General features: G+C 35.8%; 1 protein-coding gene across 3 annotated transcripts in view; it reads left to right on the forward strand.

Moving 5' to 3' along the window:
• fam189a1.S (family with sequence similarity 189 member A1 S homeolog) overlaps positions 1 to 26,918 on the forward strand; it is a 333,221-nt gene that overhangs the window by 118,156 nt on the left and 188,147 nt on the right. The gene's annotated exons all lie outside the window — the stretch shown is intronic.

Below are 26,918 nucleotides of genomic sequence, written 5' to 3' on the forward strand. Positions count from 1 at the left end.
ATATGCTCCTATGCTTTCTTACAGGCTTACAGTCAGTAACAGTATGATGCAGATGGTGTTAATCCAATCACATTCAAGTAAACATACTTTGTTAAATTCAACCTTTCCAGAGCACTGTGTCAGCTACATATACAGTATAATATTCAACTTACATTTATAGAGATGAATAGCACTTCATGTGCCTAGATGGATTGCACTCTAGTTGTGGTATGCAGCATCTGCTTTCTAACACTTACACACACCTCCTTAACCTAAAATGTTAAATATCATCTGCTTACATGGTCAGCAACCAGAGAGCATATGGAATCTATATGTAGATATCATTGCTATTAATTCTTTATCTTTCTTTTCATGCCCTCTCCTATCTAGAGTTTAATTGAAACTACAGCCTGGTTACTGGGACGCTGTTGACCAGATAAATGTAACAAGTGTCAGTCTGTGTTTCCTCTTCTCAGATACTGCAACCATAATGGTGGCGTCCATGTGCATGATGTCATGGTGCAATAGAAAGTCAGTCTGGTGCTTAATTCAAAATTAAAGGACACTGAGGGCCTGGGCCAATACCCAATTTGAGGTTTGTTTTTTTTGCTAGAGTGCACCCCGTTTTACTTTATCATCTTAATTAACTAGTTACTGGTGCCTATTTCTGATTTCGGACCAGGAGTAGTAACCTATAGACTATTTCACCATTTGAAAACTGCAATACTGGTTATTTATCCAAAATTAAAGGTGACCATTCTTCAGACAATGCAGCCAACTGTAGGACTACCGTTTTCATGCCAATTCATTAGGAGCTATGCTATGTGGCTGGTCAGAGAGTGAAATAAAATGGGAGCAGTAATCCTATAGAAGAGTTGCTGGCAGCACCATGAATCTTGACATCATTTGCCATAACTACATATGTTTGTTCATGTATCCATTGGTTGAAAACAATCATGTTTTTTTTATTGGGGAAAACAGCCTTCTCCTCAAGACTGGCTAAAATGAAGGAGCAGAGAGAAAGATTCTAACAACCTATTAAGTGACTTCATATCCAGAAAACTACCTGAGAATCCATTAGTAATATGCAATGCAATTTATTTAGAAGTGCAAATCCATTCAGACAGTGGCACTGATAATATCAGAGCTGAGCAGGTCTGTAAATGAGTTTATTCAAATATATGATCGCTTATCATCTTGCCAGCTCTAATGCAAAATTTTGATGAACCTAATGATCTGTGACAACATGTATGCAGGCTTGTTTGCTAGGAATTGTAATGTCTGAGAGCAGAGAAGCATATTGTCTAATAAACAGTATGACTTGTGATGTGCTAAAGATTGATTGAATATTGAGAATACTTGAGCTCTGCTGATTGGCATTTAAAGTAGCAGTCTATATCCTGACAGCTTTTTTTGACACTTTACCTAGAATCACTGTTTAGTATTCACAGTGATTTGCCCACACGGAGTCTGATCTAACACTTATATAGTCTTGTCTAATTTTCCTTTTTATAAGCAGGGGTTATAAATAACTGATTATCCTTTAAAATGCAGTTGATTTGGAGAACACATCATATTGCACAGCTAAAATGTTCCTTTTCTCAAAGTGGGAAGTGCCATACTGCCTATCTTCATTTGGGAATAATGATTGTACTGGTATCAGAGCTTGTATCTGTATATCTCATTTTCAAAAAGCCCACAATTACTGGAAGTATATCTTACACAGAAGCTATTTTAAGAAAATAATTATTTTTTTTACATTTCTTTTTTATCTGTAATAGTAAAATTGTACCTTGTATTTGATCTTAACTAAGCCACATGGATCCATATTGGTGGCAAAACAATCCTGATGGGTTTCTTTAATGTTTAAATGTTTTATTAGCAGACACATGGGAAATGTTCACAAATAAAATTTGTGAACAAATTTTCCTTAGCGCAAATTTAATAAACCTTTTGAGAACCCGGAAACTGTTTAGCGACCACTTCCGACAGTGGACACATAGTTTGCAAATTAGTTTGCAGTATGGAGGTTATTTAACAAAGTCCAAATTTTTCTGAATATTTAATTAAAAAGTCAGACCAAACTAGAATCCACAATTTGAAATTATTTATTATTAAAAAAAGCTAAATTTAATCGGATCAGGGGAAAAACTCGAGCGAAAACCCAGAATTTTTATCCCCAAATCTCTTGATTTTTTCTGGCTGTTTCGTGAAAAGCCCACATTTTTCTGATTTTTGCCCAAAAAGCCCAATAGTCGGATATTCAGGCTAATTCCAGCGCAGACTGCAGAAACTTCCAAATAGGATAGGGAACTCTCCCGTAAACTTATATGCAACCTTGGCAGGTCTGAGATGACGGATTTTCGGATTCTGAGTTTTTGCAGCCTTGTGGTATAATATGTCTCAAAAAGATACAAGGTTTTTTTTCCACAAGTAAAAAACTCTAGTATTTATCATTTATTTATTAAATAACTCCCTGAATGTAATAACTTTTTACGTTATATAAGTTATAGTATGTTTTCTCCAAAAGATTACGACCCCTTCAAGCACTTCTTAAAAGTACGCGATTAAAATTCACAATGCAATAACAGTTTAAGGAAGAATATTGCGTAGCGAGAATTTTTATTATTATTGATGCTAATTGTTTTTCTTTTTGCGACTTTTATTAAATTCACGTGACCAGGAAAGTTTAGCTTCTGATTGGTTGATATGGGCTATTAACCTCAATTTATAAAAATTGTGTGGTCAGTCTTCAGATGTAGTCTCGTGATATACAGGTATGGGATCTTTTATGTGGAAACCCGTTTTCCAGAAAGCTCTGAATTACAGAAAGACCATAATCCATCCATAATGTATCCATATAATCCAAATTTTTAAGAATTTCCTTTTTCTCTGTGATAATAAAACAGTATCTTGTACTTGTTCCAAACTAAGACATACTGTAATTAATACTTCTTGGAAGCAAAACCAACCTATTGGGTTTATTTAATGTTTACATGATTTTCTACTGGATTTAAGGTATGAAGGTCCAAATTACAGAAAGATCCATTATCCGGAAAACCCCAGGTCCCAAGCATTCTGGATAACAGATCCCATACCTGTATTACCATAACCAGTAGTACAGCAATCACCTAAAATACGCCTGTAACGTCTTAGTCATGTCTTGATGATCCTTTGTGCCGTGAGCATTTTTACTTACACTGAGATTAATCTTCCCTGTGCCAATATATAACAAGAATATTTCCTGCACACTCATATCTGTATGAAAATATTATTCCAGAATGATTCCACCAGCACTTTACCCGTGCCAGGTGTCCAATTTCATCCAACTAAAGTGTGAAAAATTAGCACATTGTGCATCCTGTCAGAAATACTTAGAATCTGCATTCACAGTGAGATGTGTCTTGGAGTGTGTATTCTATTGAAGTGGTTTAATAGCTGGAAGCATAAAATCCCCTGCTTCCCTGGCAAACAGGTTCTAAAAAATACTGCAGAAGAGATGGTTGCTTCAGCATCATGTGTAGAGCTAATAAAATGGCCAATGAAAAGCTAAACAAAGTGCTTATTTTGTTGAAACTAATGGACTTATTTACCATTTGTGAAACTTTTTTTTTTCCCTTTATCTTGCTATCGACTAATATTTGGCAAAACACTGAATGAGTCATAGAGGTCTCTGAAAATGATAATAATCTTCACATTTCCAATAGATCTGTATTGGAAAGTTCCATTTGTTAATAGAAACATTTTTCATTTTTTCAGTTTCAGACAGAAAAGTATTAAAGCTTAATAAATTGTACAAATAACAATTTAGCCTTTCTCTGTCATTGGAGGAAAAACGCTGACAGATAAAATAACGGTTTCCATACTTCATTTTTTTAGTTCCTAAATCGATATTGAATCAGAGAAAATATTCCTTTAAAAATATTTTAATTTCTCACATTTTTAAAAATGTTTACAGGACACCTCGAGCTGAAAATCAGCATGGGCACATTTATAAAATGGGGCAAAAAGCTGCCCACAATCAAAATAGCCATTGTAACATTTTTATAACAGAGTTCCAAGTATAATTTTCAGCTAAGAAACTAATGTAACCATTAAATCGTGAAGCTTATACTGTTTTTTACAAATGCATCCTTTTGCTATGTTTTTCCCATTGATTTGACTGGACTTTACCTAGAATCTGACATAATTGTTGTACACCTACTTTTAGAAATAGGTGGGATGAAGCCTTTATAGTTATTATTTAAGCATACAGGAAACATGGTGAGTTTTTATATGGCACAGCTTTTTTAACAGGCATTTTATTTTATAGCAGTTGTGGGTGCATCATCAGAGCAGATTTAGCTTCCTGCTATTTATAAGCATCTCCGTGTTTACCTTTTACCCAGTGTTCCCTTAAATTACTTCTCTTAAGGGGTTGTTTACTTTGGAGAAGACAGTGTGAAAAATGCAAAATACATTAGGAGATATTTGTCCTTCTCTTTATCTGAATTGCCACATGCTTCTACATTCAGTTTTGAATCGCAGAGACCTGCAACCACCCCCATGAATACAGTGCTGTCAGTGTTCTGCAACACTGTAATCATAAAGGGATCAAAGGCACGTTCAGCCATAGAGAGCAGCAAGGGACAGGACTGGCCTGTGCACACTGCACTGTGCATCTCACACTGGTTTATCTGGTGCAACATGCACAGTATAGCCATTCCACTGGGCAGAAGTGCTCCATCCATAAGCGCTAAGGGATGCATATTTCTTCATTCTGTGTGTCTAAGAACAGATACATTGTTTCATTTAGGAAGATAAATTGTTTAGACAGCTAGTAGTGGAAAATCTATATGTAAAAGTGACTTCCTAAATATCTTTCTAACTGATACATAAACCAAAGAAGTTTGGCCAAAAAACAGTGTCAAAAGCTGTGTAACATAAATGGCGAATTTATCAAGGTGTGTTTTATTTATACAATGCCTCCATTATTTTACACTGCTTCAGACCTTTATTTGTAAGTTCCGTGAGAACAATTTTTCCGCTGGTTTTTACATGGCAATGCCTGGCGATGAGTGGCAAATTATCCCGGCTAAATGTTATAGTAGAGGACCATGTCGCTAAAAATCTTACCTGTTTTACCTCATTTTATCCATGCTGTCTTCTGAGCTGGAATTAGGCCAGTGGTGCATAATGGATATTTGTAGAGGCATAACTTTTCCAAAAAGACACCAACTGATATACTGTATATATGGTATAATCATATGCCCAATAAAAAGACATATATTTGTATATTCAGCATATTTGGCAAGACTTTAATACTTGAAATTTTAAAAAGGGCAATTTATAATCATATGTGTGTATTGTGTAAACAACCATGTAACCGTACACCTAAAGCATTAGAAAAGGAAAGCAAGATGTTGATGATATTATTTATATTGATGATATGAGATTATTATGATGATATATGCATATAAATTATGAATCTGTTTGGTTTAAAGGTACAGTATGGCTTCATAAGTATTTACTAAATAAGGGTAATGGCATAATTGGTACTACTATAATGCCATACTTGGTTTGTTGAATTCTAGAAACCCCAAGTAGATGGCCCACATCTTATTCCTGGGTTCCTCCCTCTATTCTCTAACTGTACGCACAATACAGATGAGTGAGTGTCTGCTTCTCCGTAAGAAAGATTTGAAATCAATGAGATTTTCTTGTTTTGTTTGGCAGCTAAAATGTTCTTATGCTGCTAATATTATAACATTTGGATGAAAAATGCAAGACTGCAAACTGAAAATGCTGAATTTTGAAACACATCCCTTGCCATTATATTGGTAATCTTATAAAGTGAGATTATCATAATAGTGTTTTATGGCTGTGCTTTTGGCAGGCTATAGCTTACTTGGAAAAGCTAAATCACACAGATCAATTTGTTTTGGGTTAAAATGATCAGAATCTGCACATGTTTGGCAAGCACATAAATGTATTTTCTTTTTCATTCTTTCTCCGTTAACTGCTCTCTACTTAAATTATAATGATAGAAATTTAATTACAAAGCTAATATAAAGGAATCCGATTTCTGCAAATCTTGGATTGACGTTCGCCTTGAGTAAATTCAGTCCAATAAGATGTTAGTAGAATTTGCCATTACTACATATATGAGTTTGAGAAATTATGAAAGCAACGGGGGTTTCCAAAATGGCTTTTGACAAAGTACTGATAAAAGGACTGTGCATGAAGGCCTTTAAGAAAGATCTGTACAGTAATAATCTAGAAAATCTTCGTTATTGTAATGTATTCTAATCAATAGGTAATTGTGAGCAACTAATTTCTTGGAATTTACTCTGAGATTTCAGTCCAGTTACATGTCTGTAAACAGAATTATTGGCATTCAGTATTGTAAAAAGGCACCAAGGCAAATGCTCTCACACTGATTTTAAGAAATTCCAACATTTCAGGTATACACAGCAGCGCAGTTGGATTCTGATCAAGTAAATGGGTATTTCTGACAAATCCATCTATCCTGTTGTTTGATCCACTTGTGTTGTTGAGAGACGCTGTCTGTAACAATTTCCTAAGTGCCAAGAAAGATTAGAAAAATAGCCGTTACAGAACCAGATAATTGACAGGATTTTTTTCCCTGCCCAGTACTGGTCACAGCTTGAGGTATCATGCGGACCACCTAGACATCAATAATGTAAAGTTACTCAGTCCTCTGAGCACTTTTGGAATTTATATTCATTTTTTATTTGTATTGGTTTCTGAGATATCAGTTTTAGACTGCTTATGGCAAGCTTTCAGCTCGATGGCTCTTTGAAGGTTAGAGTTTCAGTTCATGCACTTTCTATACACATTCTGTATTCATTTAACCCTAGGGTTGCTGACTTGAGCTTTGAATTAGCAGTCAAAAAATGCAATTTTCCCAGAATCTGCTAAAAAGAGGAAATGTAAGTAAGAGTAGAGTAGTAGTAGTTCAGAGTAGTGATGTCCCGTTTCGTCCCATTCCGCTTCACCGGAAAATTTGCGAAACGCATTGAAGTCAATGGGCATCAAAATTATTTACATTTTCGACGCCTGTGACAATTTTTATACGTGCACCTATTTTGTCCAAATGCATTAAAGTCAATGGGCATCTGAATAATTTTGAGGACAATTTTTATGCGTGCGACTATTCTGATGTTCCCCCAAATTTTTTGTGTCGGCGGATTATTCGTTGCAGTTTTGCAAATGTATTTGCCGGCTACGTAACGCGGAATTTAGCCACATATTCGCTTCTGCCAAATTTAATTGCCCATCACTAGTTCAGAGTCTTTTAAGGAATAAAGCTGAGAGATGTCACTTAGAACAGACTAGTGGATGTGATGGGTCAGCAGCAACAGTCAGGAGACGCTCAGATTTGTGGGCAAACTGCATACCCACTCTGTAAACAGCACTTTGTCTTTAAATGGAGAAACAGTGGCTTGGTGAGTGTAGAATGCACCATGAAATAGTGCCAAGCTACATAAACACACTAAAATTAGAGGCCCCCATATGAAGGAACAGTAAAAGCAACTGATACATTAATGAAAAAATGTTTTTATGGCATATTCAACCCAAATGTGCCATAGGTATGGCACCTGTTATCCAGAATGTTCAGGATCTGGGGTTTTCCAGATAAGGGATCTTTCTGTAAATTCAATCTACATACCTTAATTCTAGTATAAAACCATTTTAACATTAATTAAACCGAATAGGAGTTTTTGGCTTCCATAAGGATTAAGTATATCTTAGCTGTGTTTAAGTACAAGGGACTGTTATAATTTGAGAGAAAAAGGAAATCCTTTTTTAAAATTTGGATTATTTTATTATAATGGAGTCAGTCTATGGGAGTTGGCCCATACCTGTATTAATTGGAAAAAAAACCCAGTAGGAAATCAACCAGTTAAAAGTGACACTATCCATGTCAATTGCCTGAGAAAATCAACAGAATGGTTATTATATGGTGGGGAATGTAATAAAAGTTGGTAATGGAAAAAATATTCGCAATGTGGAAAGTTATGCCTCTGTGCGAACAAATTTGCTTTTGTGCGAATTTAATATAGCTTTTGCGAACCAGGAAACTGTTTAGCGACCACTTCCGACAGTGGAAGAAGGTTTGCGAATTTTATAGTAAGCGCCAGTGCACAGTGAATGTAATAGAACTTCTTACTGTTATGTTTGCTCCAAAAGATTACGACCTTCAAGCACGTCTTTAAAGTGGGCAATGCGCAATTAAAATTTGCAATGTGATAACAGTTTAAGGAAGAGTATTAGGAAATGAGACTTTTTATTCTTATTTGTGCTAATTGTTTTGCTCTTTGCGACTTTTATTAAATTCCTCCCTAACTGTACTTTTCTGTTAAAGTGGACATGCAAACCATGTAATTACCCAGAGGCTTTCTATATTAACTCTGTGTTATTAAGCTATATAGTGCCTGTAGATAGAGTAAACTTCATGCTCACTATGTACAAAATGTTTGATTTACAAGCAGCCCATTAGTATTTTGGAAAAAGATTTGCCATTAATCTGTTTGGCCTATGGTATTTTCTTCCTACCAGGTACATGCACAACACCATTCACATTTTCCCACAACACCACTGAGACATTTGGGATTGTCCTCTCCAGCAAGTCATCACACAAATGACTTCCAAATAGAATTTAATTTACGTCATACAAACACAAGACGAGTTGTCACATACAAACAGTGACATTTTATCAAAGCAAATACACATAAGGTGTGAATGGGAAGGGCAGTGAGACATAAGGGTGGAGGTAATAAATGTCTTAGAGGTCTTTTCTGTCTATATATTGGTAGTAAGTGTGTAGTGGATATCCATAAACCAATAATTAAGAGTGTGTGTTATGAAGATTGGGCAACATGTTCAGATTGATATCATGGATGAAGAGATGAGGTTTAAAGTGGACCTGTCTCCCAGACATAAAAGCTGTATAATAAGTCCTTTCCTTTTCAAATTAAACATGAAACCCTAATGATAAATTTATAATGTAAAGCAGCCTTTATCTGCTCCCGTATTTTTACTGTCAATGTTACATGCCTTAATTTTTTATTACCATTTTTATTAATCTATATAAATGTATTTATATCTATGACCGCACCATATAATGGGATGTTTTAAAATGGGAACAGGTTCTTGTTGGGGCAGGAAGCCTTGAGAAATATTTTATTTCCTTTCTTTTATTTTCTTTTTTCTCTTTTTGTTATAAAGAAAGCAGTGTTTTTCATTCCTCCTCTCAGATGCATTATCATTCCAGTCACTCTTCATGTAAGGTTTTCTGTGGCTAAGCTGAAGTTGAACTAGCTAACCTTGTCATTTTATCTTCTCCAGTGCGGTGCTGCATTGCAGGATTAACAACCTGGGAACGGTTATCATAACAGTAATAATAGGCTATCTTAGCTGTGTGAGCAAATTTAATTAGCCATATATACAAAAAAAAATGAAAAGAGAAAAGAAAGGGAATTATGTGCCTTTTTTTCCTGGCCACCAACAACACTCTTGGCAATCGGCCAAAAAATTCATGGCTTTGTAGTAGTAATGTGCATAACTTCACACAACTCACACATGTGAGGAAACATAACCTTTTGCTATGCAATCAAACACAATATAATACACACTTTGAGTATATCGCTTTTGCTGTAATATATTCCCTATTTATTACCAGAGCCTCGGAAAAAAATATCCAAAATGAAGCTCTAATACATGTTACTCCTACTAATGGAGCTGTTCTGGCAAAAAGCACAGTAGCATATGGTCCTGCAAATTCATGTTGACATTTGCCTAGGTGGTGGTCACCTAAAGCAAAATGAAAACTAAAATACCAAGGGGCTTATATTACGGTAGCTTTTCTTATAGTTCTATCATTTACCAGATTCTTACCTTCTACAAATGTTTGGGTTATAAGTGGATCTAGCTCTTCATTTCATATTTGGTACTATAATTGGCACTTAATAATATAATAATAAATGCGTAACAGTAACATTTCTATTGGCAGCTTACCTCTAAATAGGCATATGAATCTGATGTCTTTCCATAGCCTTGAAGTTTTCCATTACAAAATAACATGTAACAGTTCAACACATTTCAGTTGGTGATAGACTCTAATATAGATAGAATTTCCCTTCCCCTTACCTTAGTAGTTATGGGGTATTTGCAGTAGGACATACTGTAGTCATGTGACCATTTTTTTCTTTTTTTAGCTTTAGGTAGAGTTTGTCCGGCTCATTCTCAACTTAAATAACAATGTGAACACGGAAGCACAAAACAATGTCTAGGTCTCCTCATATGTATTGTATGGTCATCAATTCATACATAGGTTAGCAGTTTTAAACACAAATAATTCTGACTATTATAAAGCTTGAACCCTTTTTTCCTGTAAACCACCAATTTAAACTAGTCCAACCATTTTAATTAAAATGGCTAGTTATGTACTATACTACATATTTGGCTCATATTAAAACCATAAAGAGGTAAGCAGAGTTCTAAAGCTCTCTGTGGCCATAAAAATCTCTTGGGTGTCCCCAATTCTCATATTAGATGCACCTGACGTCCTACTTTTTGACATCAGCCCTCTGTGCTGTCTGCTCATCCATATTGATATCATAATGCTAGTGTGCATTTTGATGCTTTGACATCATTTCTCTGCACCTAAATCTAAACCAATTAGACATCTAGCCTGTGCACACACCACACTTTAGTCTGACCCTTCTCATTACTTCTCCTTTCAGGCTTTGTAGAGTTCAAGCACCCTCTCCGTCTGTCCAGCGCCCTAAAAGCCATTAACAGGTGTTTTCACTGTTGCACAAAAGAAAGAGGCATTTGCAGCTGCCACTTCTCCAGCTGAACAGCTAAAATATTAGTGCAGTCTAAAACACAATGTACACACAGAAATCAACAGTAGTAATAACTTTTTTGATACCACAGCATGATTTCCTCAATAAGAGGGAACACTAATCCTTACTACTGCCTTATGCCAGTCCCTCACATACCTTATTTGTTCAGTATCCGAATGCCAAATATGAAATCTGCATTTTTTCTTTGACTTGTTTGTCTATTAATTGTATCAATGCCATTATCAATCTCTGATAATTACTACATATGAGGTGGGGCAAATTTACCTCAAATGTTCATATGACACTTCTATGTTTGCTGGAAGAAATTTGCTTTCAGGTTGTTGGAATCATGGATAGCTGAATATACTCACAATTCAACTGGGAGGTTATTTAAGAAAAAAATTTGAATGGCTAATATTCAATGGAATGGTTCCGACCTGAAATTTAGAATCATATTTGAATCTTATTCGTATGAATCGAGTTTTTCTCAGAAAATAAAATTTGAATATCAGGAAGGCTATTAACATCTCCAAATGGCTCAACGGACCTCTGCCATTGACTTGTACATGAACTAAGCGGTTTTAGGTGGCGAATATCCATATTAAGACTGTTTCAATGGTTGAATTGTGATAAATCTCACATTCTGATCTACAGATGAAGCCACTTGGCGTCATGACTCAGGGTTAATTGAAGAAACTGAAGAAACTGTGTTATCTAAAGTCATCTAAACTCATTTAATGCATTTAACCTTTTCATTATCATACCAAAGCACCATTGTTTACAATGGCGAATGCTTTAATTAGATGGGATGCTGTGACGCAGTTTTCTGTGTTAAATGAGATAAATGGGATATCTGTGTTTTAAATATTCTGTGTCAAACAGACAAACCAACGTGGCTGCATCCGTACATTCGAATAGGGGCATTGAAATTAGAATGTGTGAATTTTGACACTTGAAAATTTGAATTTACTATTGGACCCTTGACAAATCGGCCCCTTAAGGATGAACTCAGATTCACTGTCTGTGAAATTTGATAATATTTCTAGGGTCTAAATCCTGGTAAACATCAAGACTTCATCTGTCTTTTTGTCAAAATAGTTTGGTCATTACTTTGTATTTAAAAATGGATTCTACCATCTTCCTGATAATACCTCCTTCATCTATAAACTACCCTTACTGCACAGATCTTAATATCATCATATTAATTTCACAGCAGACAAAGGGATGTTTTTATCTGCAGCCATCTCTTATTAAATCAAAATGTAATAACCAGGTTTGAGAGAGAGAGAGAAAATAATCCCGTTGAGGTATTGTAGAAATGTATTTAAGCTACCATAAGGACAGTAATGTATGATATTATGAGCTACAATGTTATTCCTACTGACATTAAAACTGGCATTTTTAGGCCTGCAAAACCATCTGAAACAAAGAAATAAAGAGATATTTCTTAAAATGTTTATAGTTAAGAAACTGCTTTTGCAAATATTTATACAATTACAGAAAAAGCATGTTTTTGCTGTTTTAATACTATTAGAATTTTAATGTTTATATGTCTTAATATACACAGCTAGATAAACACGTATGAAATGTCTCCAAACTGATTTAAAGGGGTAGTTCATCTTTTCGTTAACGTGAGTCTTAGTATGATATAAAATGGCTTATGCTTAGCATATGCTAAGCAACTTAGTGTTTGCATTATTTGCCTTTTTTCTTCTTACTCTTTCCAGCTTTCAAATAGGGATCACTGACCCCATCTAAAAGCAAATGCTCTGTAAGGCTACAAATTTACTTTTTAATTATATTTCTGTGCAGGTCAACTCCTATTCATATTCCTGTTCATATTTAACTGGACTGGAATAACAGGACAGCCATTAAAACAGCAAAACATTCACTGCGTCTAAAGATTGTTTTCATAGTCCACAGCAATAATGTCTGTGCACACTGTATAAATATTAACATTTACATTAACATTCAAGCTCAAATGGTAGAACATGATCTATCTTTAGTGGCACATCTGGCTTATGTTGTAAATTTTTTTGTAAAATGCAAATGTTGAACATCTGGAAAAAGCAAATGGGACATTCTTACTAGGAGTATAGTAAGATAAGAGGCCTAGCTCTTCCGTTTTAAAAGAGAAAAATAGCTTACATTTTAGATAAAGCCAAGTCTTGAGTGAAAGACAACATATGAACAGTAAGGTAGGGAAGACATTTAAAAAGTGTTTTGTGTCTGTAAAACCAATCACTGTAAGGCTTAATTTGAAGATATTCTAGAAAAGTATATATGACAATTATATGAAAGAGGGATACTCACTGTTTAGAGGAGATAAGCCTAAAGCAACTGGACTTTCTGAGAATACTGTACATAAAAATGCTTTACCACTCATCCAAATGACTTCTTCAGTTCAGCTGAATGGTAGAGATTAGTGTATATCATAACTTGAATGTATGGAAGCTTTCATGACACAGGGACATATTTTATTATGGATAAAAACATTTCCGATATACCATTTTATATTCTTTAGTTTGTGTATTAGAAATAACAACAAATATAAAATGTTTGAGGACCATTAATTGTAATCATGTTTTATCTAGTTTCCCAAACATGGAAATGTAACTTTGAGAAAAAGAAGGCAGCGATACATTACTGTCTATTTAAACAGCTTAGTAGCCTCAGCTGTCCAATTTACAGAATGAAATCAGTGCGGCATTTGACAAATTAGTTGTCAGGCACAGAAAAGAAAGGATATTCACTTGAAATGCAGTTACAATTCCAAGTTCTTATTAAGGTCTTTCTGAGTGTGTCACATTTTCCATTTTTATTTTCAGGTCATGGGAGTGTGTGCTTTTAAGTTTGTCATCAAGTTTATAAAAACTTGGGAAATGGAATAATGTAACCACTATTGTAAAATATATAGTGAATAAAGTACCCCCTTTTGTAAAATATAAGGATATTATAATTTACCGAGGAGTTTCATGACCATATAAAAACACGAGGCCGAAGGCCGAGTGTTTTTATACAGGTCATGAAACTCCGAGGTAACTTCTAATATCCTCATATTTTACAACTGGGGGTACTTTATTTATTATAATACACAAGTTTCGGTGAGTCATGTGACAGAAATTACATCAGAACTCACCGTTTATAACTGATGACATCAGAACTCACCGTTTATAAGGATATAATTTACAGGATATTCATGGCTTTTGTGTATTATAAGGATATTATAAGTAACAGAGGAGTTCCATGACCAAATAAAGTCACATGTCTAATACCTAGTTCTTTTATCCAGGTCATGGGACGCAGATGTGACTTCTAATATTCTCACATTTTACAACAGGCAGAATATTATTTATTATAATGCACAAGTTTCAGTGGTAGGAAAGCTATTTGAAGGGTTATTAAGGGATAAGATACTTGATTCATTGCAAGTCATAATACTATGAGTTTGTGCCAGCATGGTTTTATACTTAATCGATCATGCCAGACTAATTTGATTGCCTTTTATGAGGAGGTGAGCAGGAACCTCAACTCTTGGATGGCAGTGGATCTACTTGGACTTTACTAAAGCTTTTGATACAGTGCCACACAGAAGGTTAAAGGACCAGTAACATCAAAAAAATTTTTACAAAAATTTGTTACAATACAACGAAAAAAATCCCTCAAGACCAATTAAAATTTAAAGTAGCAAATCCTTTATTAAGATATAACTTACAGAAACTCCACTTCCTGTCTTCTACAGAAACGGCGAAAGGGCGACCATCCATGCTGCTGTGCTTGATTGCTCTTCTCTGGCTCTTCACTGACAGCGTGTCGATCTCCTCCAGCTCTTCAGAAGGCCGCAGCGGTGTTATTATGCCTGTCCCCACTGTAACATAGCAGACTGCCAGCATACAAGGGTAACCCAGAACCACCTGCCCCTGCATTATTTTAACCCTCCTGGCACCGAGAATATTCCTTCTGCCTGCTGCTGTGGGCTGCTGGGGAGACGCGCAATCAATGTATGGATCAGTAAAGGGAGCCTGCCTTCGGAAGGTGAACCAGCTGGCCGGCATGTTTGTGAATGGCAGGCCACTGCCCAATGCTGTCCGGCTCTCTCCGCACATCCCCAAGGCCAACTGCTGCCTTTGCAATGGCAATCACCTAGCAGCCTAGTTCCCTGTGCCGAGACTCCTGCCTCTCGTTTCCGGAATTCCTCCAGAGCGGTTACATCAGTAACAAAACCGGAGTGATTCCAGCACCAAAAGGAGAGCCTTGCACATAATAAGGAAGCCCGAGCGTGGCAAAAGGCTGAGGATTGTATAACCTCCGCTCTGGAGGAATCGGGAAACGAGCGGCGGGAGTCTTGGCGCTGCTAGGTGATTGGAGCCATCGTGAAGGCAGCAGTTCGCCTTGGGGATGTTCGGAGAGCCGGACAACATTGGGCAGGGCCCTGCAGTTCGCAAACACGCCGGCCAGCTGGTTCACCTTCCGAAGGCAGGCTCTGCAGAGACGCAACTCCCTTTAATAAACCATAAATTGATTGCGTGTCTCCCCAGCAGCCCACAGCAGCAGGCAGAAGGAATCCTCCGGTGCCAGGAGGGTTGAAATAATGCAGGGGCAGGGGGTTCTGGGTTACCCTTGTATGCTGGCGGTCTGCTATGTTACAGTGGGGACAGGCATAATAACACCGCTGCGGCCTTCTGAAGAGCTGGAGGAGATCGACACGCTGTCAGTGAAGAGCCAGAGAAGAGCAATCAAGCACAGCAGCATGGATGGTCGCCCTTTCGCCGTTTCTGTAGAAGACAGGAAGTGGAGTTTCTGTAAGTTATATCTTAATAAAGGATTTGCTACTTTAAATTTTAATTGGTCTTGATGGGTTTTTTTCGTTGTATTGTAACAAATTTTTTTGTAAAACATTTTGATGTTACTGGTCCTTTAATGGTTAAATTAAGGAATGTTGACCTGAAACATAGTATTTGTACCTAGAAAGAGAGCTGGCTAAAAGATAGACTACAAAGAGTGGTGGTAAATTAAACATTTTCTAATTGGACCAGTGTTGTTGGTGGAGTACCACAGTGCTCTTTACTTGTTCCTTTGCTTTTCAACTTGTTTATTAATGACCCCGAAGTGGGCATTGAAAGTAATTGAAAGAAACCATTTTTGCTGATGATACAAAATTGTGCAGAATTGTAAGTTGCTTGCAGGATGATGCCACTTTGCAGAGTGATTTGACTAGATTTCAAAATAATATAAATGTAAGTTATATACGTAGGGGCTGATTCACTAAGGGTCGAATATCGAGGGTTAATTAACCCTCGATATTCGACTAGGAATTGAAATCGTTCGACTTCGAATATCGAAGTCGGATGATTTAGCGCAAATACTGCGATCGAACGATTCGAAGGATTTAAATCCAACGATCGAAGGAATATCCTTAAATCAAAAAAAGTTAGGCAAGCCTATGGGTACCTTCCCCATAGGCTAACATTGACTTCGGTAGCTTTTAGATGGCGAACTACGGGGTCGAAGTTTTTTTTAAAGAGACAGTACTTTGACTATCGAATGGTCGAATAGTCGAACGATTTTTAGTTTGAATCCTTCGATTCAAAGTCGTAGTCGAAGGTTGAAGTAGCCCATTCGATGGTCGAAGTAGCCCAAAAAATACTTAGAAATTCGACGTTTTTTTTACTTCGAATCCTTCACTCAAATTAAGTGAATCGGCCCCTAAATGGCAATGTGTTGGCATTTCCTTAACTCTAACTAGGGATGGGCAAATTTGTCTCCTTGTTTTGCCGAAAAAATGACGCCCATAAACTTGTATAGCATTGTGCATCAAAATACAAATTTTTTTTGATGCCCACAGACACTGACATTTTGCCGGTGGCAAATTTTTGGCGAAACTAAACGGGTCAAATTCGCCCATCCCTATCTCTAACTCTAACTAACAAGTTGTCTATTTCCAGACAGTGTCATTCTGTGGCTTCTAAAGCAAAAAAGTTCTGCCTTGCATAAAGGGCATTATCTCAAGGGATGAAAACATAATTTTGTCTCTTTATAGGTCAGTGGTAAGGCCTAACCTGGAGTATGTAGTACAGTTTTGGGCTCCAGTTCTAAAAAGGATATCAGTGAGCTGGAATGAGTGCAGAGACCTTCAAATAAACTGGTTAAGGGGATGGCTAGTGGGAGATCTATTCTTCCATAAAATGGATCATTGGACCAGAGGCCACCCCTTTAGACTAGAGGAAAATAACTTTTATTTGAAGCAACATAGGGAGGACAGTAAGGTTGTGAAATGCTCTACTGGATGGTGTTTTAATGCCTGATTCTGTGAATGCCATTAAAAGTGGCTTGAATGATTTCTTGGACACATATACTATCCAAGGCTATAGTGATACTAAAATATACAATTAATATAGATATTGGTATAGTATATCTATATATATATATATATATATATATATATATATATATATATATATATATATATATATATATATATATATATATATACATATATATATGTATATACTGTATATGTATGTATATGTATGTGTATATATATATATATATATATATATACACACACACACACACACACACACACACACTTCCAAATGAGTATCCGCACTCCAAGGCAAATAACTTCAACAAAAGGAGGGGTACACGGTAATTATGTATACACCAGTTATTCACAGACCAGCACTCCCTGATATAAGAATCAATCATTTTATTGTTGCATCGTATCTATGCCCGACGTTTCGGTCCCTATTGGGACCTTTTTCAAGGATGATAAAAACATTAAAAAACTCACATTAATATAACAGGGAGTGCTGGTCTGAGAATAATTGACATAGAAATATATATATATATATATATATATATATATATATATATATATATATATATATATATATATATATATATATAGTTTCAGTGGGTGTGTATAAGTATGTGCGCTGGGTTTCATTTGGAGGGATTAAACTTAATTAACTTTGGTCTTTTTTCAATCCAATTTAACTGTGACAGAAATACCATCACTAAACACTGATTATAACGAATTACATCATTTAAGGATATTATTTACAGGATATTCATGACTTGTGTATTATCTGTAAAAATGTTGCTTTGGGTTGTCAGGGTTGAGTCACAAGATTTATTTAAAAGTGTGTACAAAATATAAATATCCCCCCACTTGTAAAATATAAGATTATGAGAAGTCAGCCCCTTGTTTCATGACCTTTATAAAACATTCTGCTTGTAGACTCATGTGTCTGTGTGGTCATGTAACTATGTTGTAGGCTCATTTTTCAAAACTATACAAAAGTCATGGCTACTACATGTTTGCTTTCAATGTTCTATCTGCAGCCAGCCAAAAAGCTAATAACTGATTGATTGCTATGGGTTACTACCCAAGAGTATATTTGCCCACTGTTGGTAAATAATGATGGGCGAATAAATTCGCCTTGCATGAATTCGCTGCGAACTTCCATGTTTCGCCGATGGCGAATAAATTCATGAATCTTCTGCGAAAATTTGCTGGTGAAAATTTGCCGCATCAATTTCTGATTTTCACGAAAATGTCTGATTTTCACGATTTTTTTGTGAAAACCTTCAGATTTCAAGATTTTTTGTGAAAACCTTCAAATTTCACGATTTTTTCATGAAAACTTGCGAATATCACGATTTTTTTCGTGAAAACTGCTGAATTTCACTTTTTTTAAACGAACTTTCAGATTTCACGATTTTTCAGAAATTTGACCGTTTCGTGGATTTTGCAGGAAATTGGCAAATTTTTCGGCGAAGTGAAAAGGGAGAAGTTTGCCCATCACTATTGGTAAATAAGCCCTTCCTCTAATATCATATTTTACAATAAGTTACATTATATCCTATCAATATAGTTAATCCTTTTTTTTAATATGTATGTATCTTTTGATATCTGGTTTTCTTTTAGTGTGTAGTGTGCATCTGAGAAAGAAAATCTTGAATTTTTTATTCAAGATGAAGCAATATAATCATGAATCACAGTTTAATTCCACGTGCTTGAAGCAGATGATTATTCCTTGAATTATTCCTTGAATTTTTTGATGAATACTTCATAAGGAAGTAATCTCTTTTAAGTCTTTGCAAGTAGCTAAATGTTGCATTTTTCGTACTTTCGTCAAAGCTACATGTACAGAATTTGCAGTGATTTCCATGTGCTTTATAGTGTACTTCTTGAAAAAGAATAGGATAATTTACTTGCAGCTGCTGTAGCATTCTGTGCTGAGGCTGCTAACTAACCTGCAATCACATCTCCCCTCTGCTTTCAGCATGGTGCATCCCAGACATTCTTTTTCCTCTCTGCTTCCGACTACAGCAAGAATCATAGTACATTAATTTGCAAGTGGCGTTTGATTTCAATTGTCTGTTTTATGGGCTTGTGGTAATGGTTCTTTCAAACAAGAGCAATAACCTTTAGATAATTAGTCATTGAATTGTCAGGTTCTAGAAGCTGACAACCTCTCCAATGATTTTGCAGAAACATCCTTTTTTTCTTTTTCTTCTCAGAGCAAGGCTTCCTTAATTATTTATGATTACAAATAAATACTGGCAGAGTGACATTCCATGGCGAGATAGGTCATTTTGCCTCTGTAATGCAATTACATTATTATAATTCAACTATTGTGTGGTCATAACAGTGGAAACACAGGTTTTCAGGCTAACGATTGATTTAAATGCTAAATTTAATATTAGAAAAGGAATTGCATTTAGTTTACTTAGGTTGGTATGAAACAAGATCTCTCTTCTGTGGATGACAGCAAGGTTTTTTATGGATTACATTTTATAAAAAAATATTGCATTACTTTTTATACATTTATGATGCTTAGCTAATGAGTGAACAATATTACCCTTTTCATAGCATTAATATTTCAAGGGTCTCCCAACTTTTTTCACCTGTACGACCCGACAAGCATGAAAAAAGTCCCTAGGGATGTCAAAAAGGCTTTTGGCGACTTATTAGCCCTATGTGGATTGGCAACCAATATGAGGCTCTGTTTGGCTCTAAATCCAATTTTTATGCAGCCAAAACTTGCCTCCAATCCATAAATTGAAAAACAAGCACATGCTCTGAGGCCACTTGGAGCAACATTCATGGGATTTGTGAGCAGCATGTTGCCTGTGAGCCACTATTTGGGAATCACTGCCCTATATTATTCCTTCTCTAAGCAAAGGCAAATCAAATAAGTCAAATCAACTGTTGCTATATATTTTGAAGACATTTCCCTTCACCTGATTGGCTTTCTTAATTCAGAATGGATTGGGTAAGCAAACTGGGTGACAAGAGAAACATCTTCAAGAGAAAAACATATAGCAAGTTCAGTTGAATTGACTTATTACTATAGATATCATGTATAAATGACATTTTAATAACTGCAAAATAAGCCAATGAATATTTTATTTAAGGCCAATACACTTAAAGGAGTAGTCTGATTAGGGCTGTATTTTCACTTAAAGTTTGGTACCTCCTTCACTCACAAAACAGCATAGTAACAATTTGAAAGCTTAAATTAAGTCTGCACAATGTATCTGTTATTTTCCTCAGGTATCTAGATCACAGTCTCCATTTTGAAAACTACTCACCCAGCTTCCTGTACTTTGTGCTCAGTATTGAGCCTGCCCTAGTGACATGCGCTGCTGCATTCTCTGCTTTTTCAAGTCATTCGACTGTCTATCTCAATTCTGAACTGCTGAAAAAAAATACAGCAAGTCCACTTGATTTGACTTATTTCTATAGACATGTCTTCGCTATGGTTCTAGTTAAATTCTAGTTAAATTGTGAGTTGGGAATTAAAAAACAAAAAACTATGTGAGCAATCAGGTTGACACTTCTGTTCAAGGATTTATTGTTTGCATGAACAGAGGATTTTAAGGTATATGAATTCTTAGAGGCAAATGATTATTATAGAGCTGTGAATTCTGATCTTTTAATGAGCTGAATAACTGCAGAATATAATCCCGTGTCATGCTCATTAATACATACTGGTATTGTCTGTTTGGATTCTGAGTAATGTGCTCTGTAATATGCAGTGTGCTTTGAAGTCATATGACATTATGAGGCCCATTTATTAAAGGTTGAATTTTAGTGGTATTCAAGATTAAATTTATATTCTCTGAAACCACAATACCTGTAAAAAAAAAAAAAAAAGCGAAACAAATAAAAACTTCGAAAAGTCTGGTTAACAGAAAAGGGTCCAATTAGATCAGCACTGCTCCTATTGACTTCTAGAAAAACTTGACTACTTATATTTTTATTTTGTATTATTGGTTTTCCTGGTTTTTCACTCAATAAATCTCAAATTTTAGATTTTTAGAGAAATAAAAAAAACTCATTTTTAGATAAAAAAATATGATTCATGAAAAAAATTGAAATCTGAATGTTAGTAATTCAGGCCTGAGGTAGAATGACAAAAGTGATGTGGGAAAAGGGGTGTTTTGCCTTTAAGTTCTCCACAGTGGGAGAGGTAAGCCAAGAAAGGTGGTAATAAACACAGAATTATTTCGTGTTTACACTGTAGCATACCGCTTACTACACTAAATCAGGCAATTACTTAATGGACACATATTAGAGTGGGGCCAAGACTGTTTTAAATAGGTAATACATCCTTGTGGTTAATATAGTTTGTGGTTAAAGGTCCTGTTCTTCTAGGTATATTTCTAGTCATCTGTCTTTAGCATATTAGTATGATTTTGTAGTCTTTGATAATGATGATATGAGTATATTTATTAAAAGGTGAAAAATTCTTACCTCAGATCACCAAATGTAAATTCCACTCCTCCCTAATTACTTGTATTGAGTCTTTAATGTAATATTTGATTGTTGAGCCACATTCCACATTGGGAGACTGAAGCAATATACTAGGATCCCCTAACAAATATTTTCCCCTTTTAATAGGGGTGAATACTACACGTACATTGCAGTACTCCTTTGATTATAAACAATAAACCGAGCACACCTCAAAGACTGTCATGGTACATTGTCCCTTCAATATGCTCATAGTGTACAAAACATTCTACTACTATAATACTCTTTGATGGTTCTGCATTCATCCGTTTTTGACTCAACCATTTTTTCACTCGAATCGAATGTACTTGATTCTGTAAGATTGTGCAACAATGCAAAATCTTCACTTAATTGCAATGTGTAAGTATAAAGTAATGGAATTAAACCAGCCAATTGTACCTTCTGACAAAAACTCTACATTGAAAGAAAGTATTTGTGTCTTTCTTCCCCCCCCATTGGTCTTTCAAAACAAACTGTATAATAATACAGGCAACAAATAAATTCCATGAGCCTCCATCTCAATTGGGATTTATGCTTTTGAAAATAAAAAAAGTTCTCTATAATGAGTACGATTGAATTCTTGTCTATAAAGAGGGTTCTTTGAGGCATGACAGCTTTTGAGAGTCACTCATTTTCAAACGACTGACATTAAGAAATAAAAAATGAAATGCCACATATTTTCATCTCCTCTGTTTAAATAATTATTTGGCAGCTGACTGGGGGATAATAATGCAACAGATTATGTTAGGAACTGGATGGAAGACAGTTATTTGTCAAAAACACAAATTGGACATCTTACAAAAGATCTCTAAAGCTTTTGTTTAGCTGATATAAAAAAAAAATCAAGGAATTCAATGAGGAGTGAGCACAGCTGACTTTAAGCGATTAATTGTCATTTAGAGGAAATTGTATTTTGCCCACATGAACAACCTGTAGAACAACATCCTGTTACTGTACTTTTTTTACATTTATCTTTATACGCATTATGTTTATATGTAGCAGAGCTGATAAAAGATATCAAGTGTATTCAAGTGTCATTTACTTAACTGTGATCATTCATTTCAGGGTGATTCCATTCAAATACACCTCACACTGCCAAGCCACATTGGCCACATCTGAGCAGGCATTTTTATCTTTGTGAGAAATTTTTCCACCCTTACAATATGAAACAACATCAACTGGGCATTAGTGATGGGCGAAAAATTCACGAAATCGCGCCGGCGTCTAGTTTTTGACGCCGGCGCCCGTTTTTGACGCCGGTGCCCGTTTTTGCCGCAAATTTTCACAGGCGTTTCGCGAATTTATTCGCTGGCGGCGAATCGCGCAAATTCGCCGCGAATTCGCACCTGGCGAATAAATTCGCCGATCACTACTGGGCATCCCAAGAACAGGTTTAATGGTAAATTGTGGTGAAAAGAATGAGGATGATTTCTACCTTCCTTTATTGTTGGGTAGACATTTGGAAACAGCAGATTATATTATATACCACCCCATGTCTCCTGTCCGAATGAAGGAGGCAAATCACAATGAAATAATTCTTGCATGATTATATGGTGTCTCTGATCCCTTGATGTGTTCCACCTGTGTTTGGTACTTTCATGCATCTGAGCAAGTACAATCCCATCTGGAACAATGGGCTGCATTTATTCCTGCAATCCTTTGGTGGAACGTAGGAGAGATCCACACAGGATGAACCGCACACGTGTAAGAGCCTTAAGGCTAAAGACAGTGGTATTCCCAAATAGTTTTTTTAAATAAATATACAAATATTTTTTTTCATAAAAAGTAGGTAGAACATAAGAAGTTTTGACCTTTGGTGTATTATATTTTCTACTCTTTTAAATTATAAGCCTGTTGCTGAGACTTTTTGTGGCAATAAAATACTTCCAGTAAGTGCAATGGATATTTTGTTGAAGAACAGAAAAGCTGATGAAAAAGCTTTCTTATGTAGCCTTTTGTTTAATAACCATGCAGTGCTTCTCTATTCATTTTGCTAAAAATAGGCTAACAGATACTGAATGTATTCTAAGGGGTAAATTGAAAAAACTAAAGGACAAGAGATTTATAGGGAAAGAGATCCAGTAAAAGCCAGTGGGAGTCTCCTTTGGTTTGTATTAGCTTTAAATCAGTTTGCAGCAGAGCATTCAGCCTTTGATCTGTTTAGAGCACATTCAGTTAAGTTTTTGAAAAAAGACTGCTAAATGGAACAATTTAAAAGGGCTATGTTTGCATAGTAAAATATATTTATTTAATTTATTTTGCTATTCTGCATAGGTTCAGCACATACAGTATCATTCACTTTGGTTGTGCTTCTGTAAAAATTTAAATAAATAAACTGACTTATTCCATGAAGGAGGAAGATGTATGAATTGTGAAATAGAAGTAAATGTGAAAAAATATGAAGGAAGACAGAGAATGCAATTGAGAAGGTGGTGCAATAAATAAACCATGGTTGTCCACTCACTACTGCCCATAAATAACCATATATGTGGAAGACAAACAAGCACATCATATAATAAACTTGCACATGAGAGATGCACCAATTATAGAGGAGAGAATATATGGGAGATAAATGTTGCATTAGTGTGGTTTAAACTGTTGGAGAAATTTTGAGGCGGCAGATCAACCACAGGTCAATGTTTTAAATGTACAGTTTGTAGATCTCTTGGGTAAATTCATGAAAGGGCAAAGTAGCCAACGCTAGTGTAAATTAGACAGAAATCCCATCCGCAGGGACATCGCCAATTCACTAACAGGTGTAGGCGACCGTCGCTAGCATTCGTTCGCACTCTATCACCAGGCAACGTTTCTCTCTGGCAACGGTCGTTACTCGCTAATTCAGTAAAGCGCGAATTTCAGCGAACATTATCTCTTTTGCCAGAGTTGACTTTGCAACCTCAGACCAGAGGAACTGCTAAAATGAAGCTACATCTCACTCAATCTTATGTCCGTGACATCATTTCCTGTCTGCCAGAAATGATGAAGTTGTAAAAATGCTGACAGCTTGTCCTTTTTTTAAGTGGGATTGCCTCCAAAAGTCTTAACTATTAAACTTTATTGTGTTAACTTTTTTCCTAGACATTTGAGTGGCATGGAACACATTAGAGGATCACTTTTGTCTTTATTCAGGTTCCTTGGACATTTGTAATAAAAATTGGCCACTTCAACCAACATCTCTAATAAAGACGTCCATACTTTAATTGAAATTGACCTAAGTGTAAGACGGATAACGAAGTTTTGCTAGTCAGAAGCGATCGCTAGCGTAATTTTCCTTTGAAACGCCCGCACTGCCGAAGTAACACTAGCGGAAAGTTGCCAGCGTTCAGCGCACAGGACATGACTAGTAAATTAGCTTAGTGATAACAAATTTTCGCCTGACAAAGTGTGTTATAGCGTTCTCTGGTGACAATTGGCCCTTTAGTGAATCTGCCCGAATATGTTTATGTATCTTTGTGCAATTGTGGAATCTGCAAAGTATTGCAAGGGTTGTCTGCACCATAGAAATGGTTTGTACATGTAAATAAATATTCTGCATTTATGTGGCTAGGGCAAATGGTAACTGAATTGTTATAGTAAGTGCAGAGTCTATAGAATATGCACCTGTTTTCGTTTTCTACATACATAATGACAATCTGCCACACCTAATGCGTACACTCTTACAACACAGAAGGTTTGGTTGGACTTTGTCTATATGTCTGTCTGGGCATAAAACAACCTGCTGATGACCCCAGACTCCAGTGACACTGCTTAATAAGCTTTTAGCTGTCCATAAACACATACTGATTAAATAATACAAAACAACGTTTTTTGCAGTTTGTCGTATGTGTGCACAGACTAGATGACCCCCAACTAATATCTATGAATCATGGATATCAACTTGGCAGGTTTTAAAACTTTATCTGCAAAACTGTGCATTATATATTTGTAGATGAGAAAGTAAAGAGCATCTGAGTGTCAGGGTCAACAAAACAATAACATGTATTGTCCTCCATTTTGATAACTATAAAGGAGGATTAGTCTTGTACTTGTACTTTACTTTTCCTGAGAGGGACTTTTATCTCCCCTGCCCTCATTGACCCCTCAGCATCAGTTTCTGCTTCTCCTATTGTCTTGCTCTTACCTCAGTTATGCTTTTTTGATTAAATATTGTCAATTTCATTTGTATTGTTTATGAAAATGTAATGATTACGAGAGCTGCATAGTGCACTCATTCAAATAAAATAGCCACATTTTCCCTGCATGTTCCTTTCCCTGTCAAACCTAAACTCTAAATATAGTGACCAGAAAAACATAGAGCTGAAGATAGACAATAGGCCATTGGCAAATCTAATCTGTCAGGTCCCTTTCTGTCTGAAAGAGCTCAGGCTTAATTAATGTATAATCTTATTTCACGAAAAGGATAACCTTAAGCCTGTCCAGGCTTATGTTAATTAAATACGATTATTGTCTCTCTCTACTTTTTCAGCTGGTAGGGTTCTTCACTGACTGTTACAATCTGCTGTTGCCCATTAATTTTCTATTTCAGCCTCTCTTATTTCTAGAGCAGGAAAATGATGATGAAATGTATCATATATCTGTCTCTGTGATTGACGCAAGTGATTGACAAAGTGAACATCTACTTAAAGAGGAGTATATTGCAATCGGTTATATCCATCAAGGATTTTGAGGGGAATAATATTTCACTTTAAATAAGGTATATTGAAGACACTCTTCAATCATTAGTGGTAGCTACTGTACTTTTCACTAAAGTTTTTGGTCAGCAAATTAATCTGCTCATTCTGTATGTGGTGAACACATTGTGGTATTGTGCAAGGTTTTGAGAATAGTCCCTTCCTGGGTAAGAAATTAAAAAAGAAATTTGAAAGAGAACACAGAGTATAGACATTTGCAAGTGCAGTGCCTTACCAAAGGGACTTCTGAAAAAAGTTTACAAAACATTACACTCGCTTATGTTGTATGATTTTATTGCTAGAAGCCCAAAGAGCCCCAGTTTGTTGGAAATTTATACTTGGCATAATCTGTAACAAAATCAAGAAGCCAGTAATTTATCTGACATCTGTACACCTCCATCTGGGTAAAATCTGCTGCTTCAGATCTCTTCCCATCTCACTGATTTTGTAACACTTTAATATCAGAGTTTACCCACTGGTAAACTGATGTTTTTTTTTTTTACAATAAACACACTTTTATTTAGTTTGCAATCATTACACTGTACATGTGGTCTTTCATAGACTTGAGCCTCGCAGTTAGATTTTTAAAAATCTCTTGTCACCAATAAATTT

The sequence above is a fragment of the Xenopus laevis genome, chromosome 3S, assembly GCF_017654675.1.
Source record: "Xenopus laevis strain J_2021 chromosome 3S, Xenopus_laevis_v10.1, whole genome shotgun sequence".
Taxonomy (NCBI): Eukaryota; Metazoa; Chordata; class Amphibia; order Anura; family Pipidae; genus Xenopus; species Xenopus laevis.